Raw genomic sequence first — 9,381 nt, 5'->3', positions numbered from 1 at the left:
TTGTCTGTTGTGTTTGATTTTCATCTTGCATTGATGAAACCTTGCACGAGCTCTCTAGGGTGGCTACCCCAGCTTCCAAACTAACACAAACAGAGGATTTTTCTCCCTTCCTGTATTTGCCATTTTTAATTTAAGCAGCCATATCACACACACAAACTGGGATGTAACAGTCCCATGATAACTCCCTGCCTCCTCCACATCCATTTTCTGTTCCCTTCTGCCATTTTCTGTGCTCCTGCAGTTTTGTACCCTGGGGTGACGGACTGACCTCTGCAAGTTGCCAGTTCTGGAAGAGTCCTTAGAAATCCCTTGTGTGACTAAAGAGAAGTTCCTGCTACTGACCCCTTGATTACTTTCTGCCTGCACAGAGCAGCAGCCTCTGAGTGCTGGAACACCCCGAGGTTCAGTGCCCTGGATGTGGCAGGAGAGAGTGAGAGGAGGTTTTGAAGGGGGATCCTTGCCATGAGGAGAGACTATTCCATGGCAGAGGGCAGGAAGGAATCCACTCCACTTGAAAGGACGGCTGTTTCTTTGAATCAAGATGTGAAGTTACCCTAAGAGATGAGGAGGAAAGAAGAAATAATCTGTGGGTTTCTTGCACCCACCTTGACCCCACGAACAGGGATTTTTTTTGTACTTTCAGAAAGTACCTGTGGTTTAAAAAAACCCAGACAAACAACCCACGACAAAACAACATAGAAATCTTCTCAACCAACCCCCTCTACTAAAAAAAGTTGTTTTCTTGCTGTTATGCTTTTCTAGGCCTGAGATTAACAGTGCAACTGCCATCTTGGGGGAGCTCTGTGTGGGCTTGGGAGTTTGGAGGGATGAATTGCAGAAGAGTTTGGCCTGGAATCTGCACTCAGGGGACCAGAAACCACATCCAGGCCACAGCAGGGCTGTTTGTCACAGCCAGGGGTTATCCAGAGAGGGGTGACAACGGAGCAACAGAAGTTTCCAATGTACCACGTTATTTTCTCTTTCACACCCAAGGCTAAAGCATCCCTTCACACCCCCTTAGGGCAGCCCAGCTGCATAATTTCAGGATTAAGTGAAAGCTTAAATGGTACACAACAGATGATCCAGAATAATTTCTTCTTCTGAATTCTTATGAATTCTTCTGAAATCCTGCCTTTTGATATAGGCTGGCTCAAACTTTGAATTCCTGGCTCTGGGAAACTGGACCTTAAACATACTCCTAAACTTTCTGACTGTGTCCTGTTGACTGAAGGTCTGAATCTCTTCAGCATCCAGCAGGATTCCTCTTGCCTCAACCTTGCCTCCAGTCTCAGCAGCTGAGAACACGACAGTTAGGACATGATAGTTTCAGGTTGTATCAAGATGAACTCTGTACTTTCAGTCTAATATAATGTTTGATCTTTCCGACCCCAAATCAGAGCTGTTTTCTGAAGCATTGCCATGGCAATGCACAACACGGTGTGTTGTCATTGCCAGGGCTTTTAGAGCTTTATTGAAATGCTTTTGAGCTGTAGAAAATGATCTATGGGAAATAATGGTACATTATGTCACAGATTGATTTACAATGGGCTGCTCTATAAAATATTTAGTAGCATCTCTAAAATTATAGCAAGACAAGTTACCAGAAAATTAAAAATACCGAAGTATATAGAGCTGCAAACATAGGCATTAGTGTGTGAGTACAACCAGGCCTCTCCTTCCAGAGCTCGGAAGGAAAATATGTTTGCTGGCAAATTGAGTAATTGTTTCTGAAAATTGGCAGCTCCCTGGTTTCTGGGTAAGCCTTCAGCATTACCTATTCCTAAGAAACTTCTTTGTATTCACAGAGTGCTTACTATTGTGAAGCTAATAGATATGTTTTTGATGAACACATTTTTCCATTTGAATTGTGAGAGCAGTAACCTTTAGTCATCCACAGACAAGATCATTTCAATTCTAGGCTCAGTGCAGCCAAATTGCTCGATTCAGAATCTGATATGCGCACTGGCTTAATTATGTTTGGGTTTGGCTTTTTTTTTTCATTGTGATGAATCTTATGTGATGATCAGGTAGTGACATTTATTTTATCTGTGTAGTAAATTCATCTTTGGTCTGATGAATTCACTTCTCCCCTGTTCAACCCTGCTCTTAGAAAATATACAGGATTGCTTTTATTGCTTTTTCAGAACGCCCTTGGTAAACATCAGATTCTGTACATCTAATTCCATCTCCCCTGAAAACCAGCAATGCTCGATGGATGTGAAATCCTGACCCTCTTGAGCATTTAGCAGAAGCTTTAACCATTAACAGGTAGTTCAGTCTCCACTCAGTGGAAATGAGGGCCAAACTCATCCATTTCCCAGGTCGGGCCAGAGTCCTACAGCTGTTCCTGAGATGTGGGAGTTGAATCAGTGTCTGCTGGGATTCAGACTGCTAAAAGAGCAGTCAGTGCTCTGCCTTTCACCTTGTATAGCATTAATTTGAATATATTATCTCATTTCCTCTCAAACTTCATTAATGGCAATAGAAACATTGAATTTGCATACATCAATTGCTAAGCAGTTATGTTAACCAGACTGTTAGGAGCATCAATACTGCTTGAAAGTAGGACTAATTATATCCTGCTTCCCATTTTGGGCATTGTTTCTGTCTGAATTGCAATGTGACTAAATCATTGTTTTGATTATGCTGATGAGTTAGTTCATTCTCATTTATCTCCTGATTCATTTCATTCAGAAACCTTTGAAATCTGCACAGCTGCCCCAGTCTGAGTAGCCTCCCACTAAAACTCGAGCAATACAGTTCTGTTCTTCCCAGGACAGAGTTACTGGAAACTGGGAGGAGGAAGAGAACGGGACATTCTCCATCCATAAGGATATTTTAGGTCATAGTACTGGACTTTCTGAGTGAGTTTGGGCAAATTATTACAAATCAATGCAAATTAGTTCAGTTTTGCATCCAAACAGCCCAATAAATAGGTTGAAGCAGCAGATTTGAACTTGCTTGTGCTAACAGTCACCCTGATCAGCTGCCTTTTTCCAGCAGGCCCTTACCAGGTCTGGAAAAATCCTTTTCCAAGGATCTTTGTTTTCTATTCCTGTGTCATTTCCCGAGCCTGATGCTCTGCCAGTTGCTAAAATCGCTCTCTCTCCTGGAGGAGGCACCTGACACATTCATGAGGCTATTCCCTAAATAATGGCAAAGATTGTACAAGTCCCTTGATGATTAACAAGAGCTCTCAGTGCCGAGGCTGACAAGGCACTCCTGCCTGTTCTTATCCTCTCCCCGTCGCGTCAATGGAGCTCCATGGAATCAGGAGAGAGCAAAGAATGAAGCTGAGTGCCAGGAGAGTCTCCAATCCAACAGGCAGTGTTTGTCTTATCTGAAGAAGTGACACAGCTTTTCATTTCCTCATCCATTGACAAGGCTCGTTAGCACTTGGTTTACGGTGTAAAAATGGAAGCACAGCAATTAAGGAACAAATTTGGAATGCTGGCAATTGTGTCAGAGCATTGGAGCTCATTGGTCACTTGAGGGCTGTGGCTTTACATGTTTTGGTTGTACTGGGTTGGTGCCACTCTGCTTTTTCCAGCCCCGGAGGTGTCCAAGGAACACCTGGACGTGGACGCAGTGCTCTGGGCTGGGGGAACAAGGTGGGATCCGGCACAGGTTGGACTCTTGGAGGTCTTTGCCAACCTCAGTGATTTCGTGATTCTGTAACACCAACGAAATTCTTCAGATACTGCTGAGCTTTGCCAGAGCTCTCTTCTTTCTGGCTGTGACATCCAGAGTAGCCACGAGCTACAGAAAAGTGACCCGGCCACCACAGCTTCCCTTCCACACCCTGTGTCCGACCTGTGTGTTTGTGCCATTGACTTCTCCATTCTCAGTGAACCATTACCACGAGGGCAAAGTCCCAGCCACGATAACTCGTTAATTAAACCAATTAATGGATTAAACACTGCATTGCTTGTACACGAAAAAAAATAAATGCTTCAGATTACCAAAGAGTTTTTTGGGTTTTGGATATCTTGAGCCCAATGCTGCTGCCAGGGTGGTTATGGTCAGGCATTGTGGGGTTGCAGGCTGTCTCCTCCCACAGGAAGACCTATTCCTATTCCTATTCCTATTCCTATTCCTATTCCTATTCCCATTCCCGTTCCCATTCCCATTCCTGTCTTTGTTTCTGGCTCTCTCTGAGCTTGAATGCAAGCTGTGCACTATCCCTGTGTCCCTTGGCAGGCTGGATACAATGCAGAGTAACTTTAATTAAGGATGCTCTGGGGGGAAAGTGGAGTCTGCAGCAGCCAGATGAGAGCACATAAAAGCAGAGCATCCTCCGCAGCTCAATGATCAGTTATATTGCAAAAGGAATAACAGATCCAGCTGGAAAAAAGGCAGTTTGGGTAAACTCAAGGATCCCACGTTATGCTCAGAATCAGGACTCACCTCATTATTTTGCAGCTCATTAAAAAAAAGCAGTGCAAGTGTTGTGCCTTTGTGCATTGCTTTGTCTGTCTAATTGGGCCTTGACATTTAATGAAACTGTGATTTTTTTCCTCATTAATAATGCAAAAATATTTAAACAGCGTGTAGGAGTGTTTTTAGAGGCTTTGCTGGTAGTTTGTATTGCTCAAAGCGGGGCTGGTGACTCTCAGTGAGAGAAAAAGCTTGGTCTGGTCATGTCACACAGTTTTGAAGCTGCAGGGCTCCTGTAGGACAATCTACAGTTCTGTTTCAAGGATCTGATTTCCCCCAGGTTGTACAAATAGCTTAGGTACCCTGCCAGCAGCACCCAGCACCCTGAGTGCAGAGCCATCCTCAAGGAGAGCTCGGGTGGGAGTGCCCAGAGATGTGTACATGTCTTCCACCTTGGCATGGATTAATTCTTCTCTTTTAAAGACTTTTATGTCTGTGTGTGGCACAGGATGGTGGGTCAGAGATTGAACAAGTCTCCATTTTGTTACTTTACTTCTCTCATAAAACTTCCTGATTCACTGAGGCTTTTAGAGGGAGAAATGGCCTCTAACTTGATCTTGGGCAGAAAATAAAATGCCCACATTCTCTCCACATTGTCTCTCTGCTTGGGGCATCATTATGGCAACCATAATTGCACTGATTTTAGTGGAAAGAAGCCTACTTCAGTTTCGTTGTTGCAGCAGGACTTCTGAGATTATTGTGATGCTGAAATGATTGTAAAAGTTAAGTACTGCAGCTGTTTCATAAACTGGCCTAAAAAACTATAAATCCAAGCTCATTCTAAAGTTAATTGCACTGAAATATGTACCAAGCTAATTGAAAGCTTTTAGCTATTTTGGTTGTCCATGTACTCCCCACTTCCTTGTCCAGAGGTCCCAAATTACATATAATGAAAAAAATGAAAGCATTAAATGGTTGCTGCAAGTGCTTAGAGTGCAGTGTGCCATAACATCCACGTCACCAGCACAGGAAACAGAAAATGGTATTGTCTGGAACATTTCCATTCATAGAATGATTTGGTTTGAGAGGGAGCTTAAAGAACATCTCCACCCCCTGCCATGGCAGGGACACCTCCCACTGTCCCAGGCTGCTCCCAGCCCCATCCAGCCTGGCCTTGGACACTGCCAGGGATCCAGGGGCAGCCACAGCTGCTCTGGGCACCCTGTGCCAGGGCCTGCCCACCCTCTGAGTAAGTAAAGAATTTCTTTCTTGTAATTAATCCCAATCTGCCCTCTGTCAGCTTGAAGCCATCCCCTGTCACTCCATGTCCTTGTAAAAGTCACTCTCCAGCTCTCTCAAAGCCCTTTTAGGTACTGGAAGATAGGTTCATCTAAAAGACATGGGGAAGGATTAACACTTGACTTTTGCATGAAAAATTCTTCTATCTTTAGGTGCCACAAACAAACAAGCAAACAAGAGTTTTCTTAGCATGTATTTGTGATTCTGGAAGATTTCTGAAAGCTGTAAATTTACAGTTAAGGATTGTAGATTTGACAGTAAAAAGCCTGAGCAAAACAACAGAAATTCCTCTGTTTTGGTGGTTAATGTTGAAGCACCATGTCTTGACGCAGCAAAGGGATACACCACATTGTCCCTGCATGGTGAGGGTGCTTGTCACTGGAAGCAAGGACGAGGAACAAGGACAAGGACTCCTTGTTGCCTCTCGAAGGAGGGAACTCATCAGTGGCAAGGCCACCAAGCTATTTCTTTCTTGAGGCCTGTGCTGATGGGAGAGAAGCTGGAGGATTTGCAGGGCAATCAGAGACACGTAACCAGCTCTCCTTTGCCTGGGAAGGGGTGACTCACAGGCTGCCGTGATCGAGCCTGCAAAAGGCCTGGATATATCCCAAAGCTCCACCAAAACTGAGCTCATCCCAAGCTGCTCAGGCTGCAGTGTCTGCTACACATTTTACCCACACTTGGCACCGCAAGGACCCACCTGGTTTTCTTGTGGAGGTGAATTTCTTGTGCTGGGCTGCAGAACTGAATGGCTGCAAATATTTCCCCAGCTTTAATTTTTCCATGATTACCCAAGTAGTGCTCGGCTTGAATCTTCCATCCAGAATCACATTTTCACCATAATGAAAAACAATCTACAGGAACTGTTTGCCTTTGCTCCTTTCTGTTTCCTGCATGCTGGTCCTGGAGTGTGTAACCAGCACCAGGTGGACACTGAGAAGATTTTCTGTGACTGCAGCAAACCAGAAATATTTGCTTGTGATTTATATATTCAAAGATGATAAAAGCAGCCCCAGCAGCTGTCAGTGAGCAGAACAGTCCCTGCTGGAGGGCTGTGCCTGCCTGGCTGTGTCAGCACAACCACGATGAATGTCTTGAAAACAGTTCTGTGTTATGTCCTTCAATTATCTCCTCCTGCTGAAACTGCTGTGAGGAAGATCTTTGCCACAGATAGTAGAGGTGAGAAAATGAAAAAAAAACCACTCCATAATTTTGTGTCAGTAGGCCCTAGGAAAGAAAAGGACCGAGTGTTCATGGTTCTTTGAACTTTTGGTGTCTCCTGACTGTTCTAGTCTGTAGTTGCATCCTTATCCCAGCAGCATAGAAATATCTTCATAAAACATGAATTCATCTCCTGGGGAGAAGGAAACTGAGTGAGAAGAGAGGGAAGCATTAAGAAGTCTGCTAAAAGAGGGGAGGTGTGCTTTTATGATCTGTAGCCTTCAACTGTCCCTTATCTCTGTTATAACTCTTCCCAGTCCTGATACGGAGCTGCTGATCTTTGGCATGAGCTGCACCATCAGGGATGGATTAGGAGCAGTTGTGCTTTCCAAAGAGGATGTAACCCTTTGGAACAGCTGTTCATGGAGTCAGGGAATTACTGAGGTTGGAAAAGACCCTTAAGAACGTGGAGTCCAACTGTAAACCTGACATTGCCAAGTCCACTTGTAAATATCAAAAACAATCAAAAGCCTTGGGAAGTGGTAGGAAAATGGTTGATTCTGCATTTTCTGAAGGGGCTGAAGAGGCCTCTTGCTTTGGGCCTCTCCACTTGCTCTAATAACAGAAATTCTCCTGCAGCTGCTCTTCCCGTGAGCTGCTTCGAACCTGTATGGAAAATGGCCAGCTGGAACAAGATACTGAGGAAAAGAGGTCTCAGATAAATTCAGCATGAAATATTTACCATGTGTGGCACAAGCCTTCCCCTGTTACCTGATCTAACACTGTTCTCAGACACAGTGCTGGGAGCAGTAATCACAAAACCCTCCTGTGTTGTTCATTTTGAAAAGTGGCATGAATTTTGGGAAAATGTGTATGAAGCCTGCTTTTGATTACAGAAGTAGCAGGATCTTTCCAGTCTTCCTTTCTTCTGTTATCTGGAGGAGAAAAAACCATCCCTTTTCAGTGCACTATGGCAAATTTTAAGTGGCAGCATGTCTGAGGTGAAAATGTTATCAGGTTGGCACAGCCAGAGTAAATTGGAGTGAGCTTAGATGACCTCTTGCTATTGTTCAGAAACACCACTGTGAGCCTCACAGCTGGGTTTTTTTTGCTTTGCAGGAGCCCTCCAGAGAGAGGACAATCATCTATTGCCCAAAAGTACCACACTTTCTAACAAGAACAGGAGAATGAGAGGCACGGATCTGGAATTATGGCAGCATGTCACAAACGAGAGCAGCCAGCACACAACCAATGCACAAATCTGCTTCCTGAGGGAAGCACAGGGAGGGTACAATTGGCATCACCCAAGACAATCAAAGCAGCATGAAAAGAATCACTGATGAGTATAAGAAATGCTGATACATTGGAAATGTCTTTCATTCATTCTCCGTGGACACTTCCTTCAACGTCCGTGGCCATCAGCTGCTGGCAGCTTAATTTTATTTGGAGAATGTAAATGGAGAATTTGGAGTTGTAAACATCTGAATTTTAGCAGCCAGACTATAGGGAAATGGGCCACGTGTGTTGCTGTTGTGGCTTTGTAGCTGCTCCCAGTCCCATTGGTCAGGGTTCTTCTTTCAGTGAGGCTTCCAGCAGCAGACTGAGCCCTCTGGGAAGCCCTCTGACAGATTTTGGGAGCAGTTTTTGGAGTTTAAGTGACATCCTTAAGTATTTTTGTTACTGAAGTGGGCCAGTGTAACAAGTCAGGGTTTGCAGCATTTTTCAGACTAGAAACCCCCTGCCAGTCTCTCACAGTGTGGCATCAAGCAAGCTTTAATTATCATGTGCTTGACAGTTAAGAGGTAATTGATTTGTAATTTGTCTTGGGTTTGTGGTTTGGTTTGGGTTTGGCTTTTAATAAGGAATTTCTCTAATTGCCATTTAATGTGCACTGTTCAATCCAGTGCTTATATTTTTCCACTTGAGTGACTCTTCCCATAATGGTGTCTGTTTAAAAGGAAGTTTTTTGTCAAAGCAAGATTTGTGATGGGCCATAATCTTCCTCCTTCGAAAGAAAGCAATTACTCAGCCAAAATATGTACACCTTGGTGATTATGTCAATGTAACACTTCCTGCTGGGTATTAAACTGTATTATTCCTGCAGTCTGAACTGCGAATATGATTAATAACAGGTTCTGATAAAGAAGATAGGAAATGAAGGCCGAGTAATAGTAATTTTTCATTTGAATCACAGCCAAATTGGCTGTTTTGCAGTACTCGTCTATGGCAATTATTTGTTGTTCTGCTTCCTAATGCTGATTACCTTCCAGAGTTTATCAGCATGGATCTCAGGGAAACACTGGCACATTGTTTGTGTCTATAAACACTTGTGGCCAGCTGGGGAAGGCAGCCCTGCCTGAACTGCTGATTAGATCTGTTCAAATCCAGGCCCTCCTGCAGGACAGGACTTTTGTGGAGTGCCTGCTCCTGTTCCTGTTCCTGCTCCTGTTCCTGCTCCTGTTCCTGTTCCTGCTCCTGCTCCTGTTCCTGCTCCTGCTCCTGTTCCTGTTCCTGCTCCTGTTCCTGCTCCTGTTCCTGCTCCTG

Source organism: Corvus kubaryi, unplaced genomic scaffold (assembly GCF_017639235.1).
Source record: "Corvus kubaryi isolate FWS band 111438036 unplaced genomic scaffold, C.kubaryi_AGA036_p1.0 134, whole genome shotgun sequence".
NCBI classification, from domain to species: domain Eukaryota; kingdom Metazoa; phylum Chordata; class Aves; order Passeriformes; family Corvidae; genus Corvus; species Corvus kubaryi.
This window is presented reverse-complemented; position numbering follows the sequence as displayed.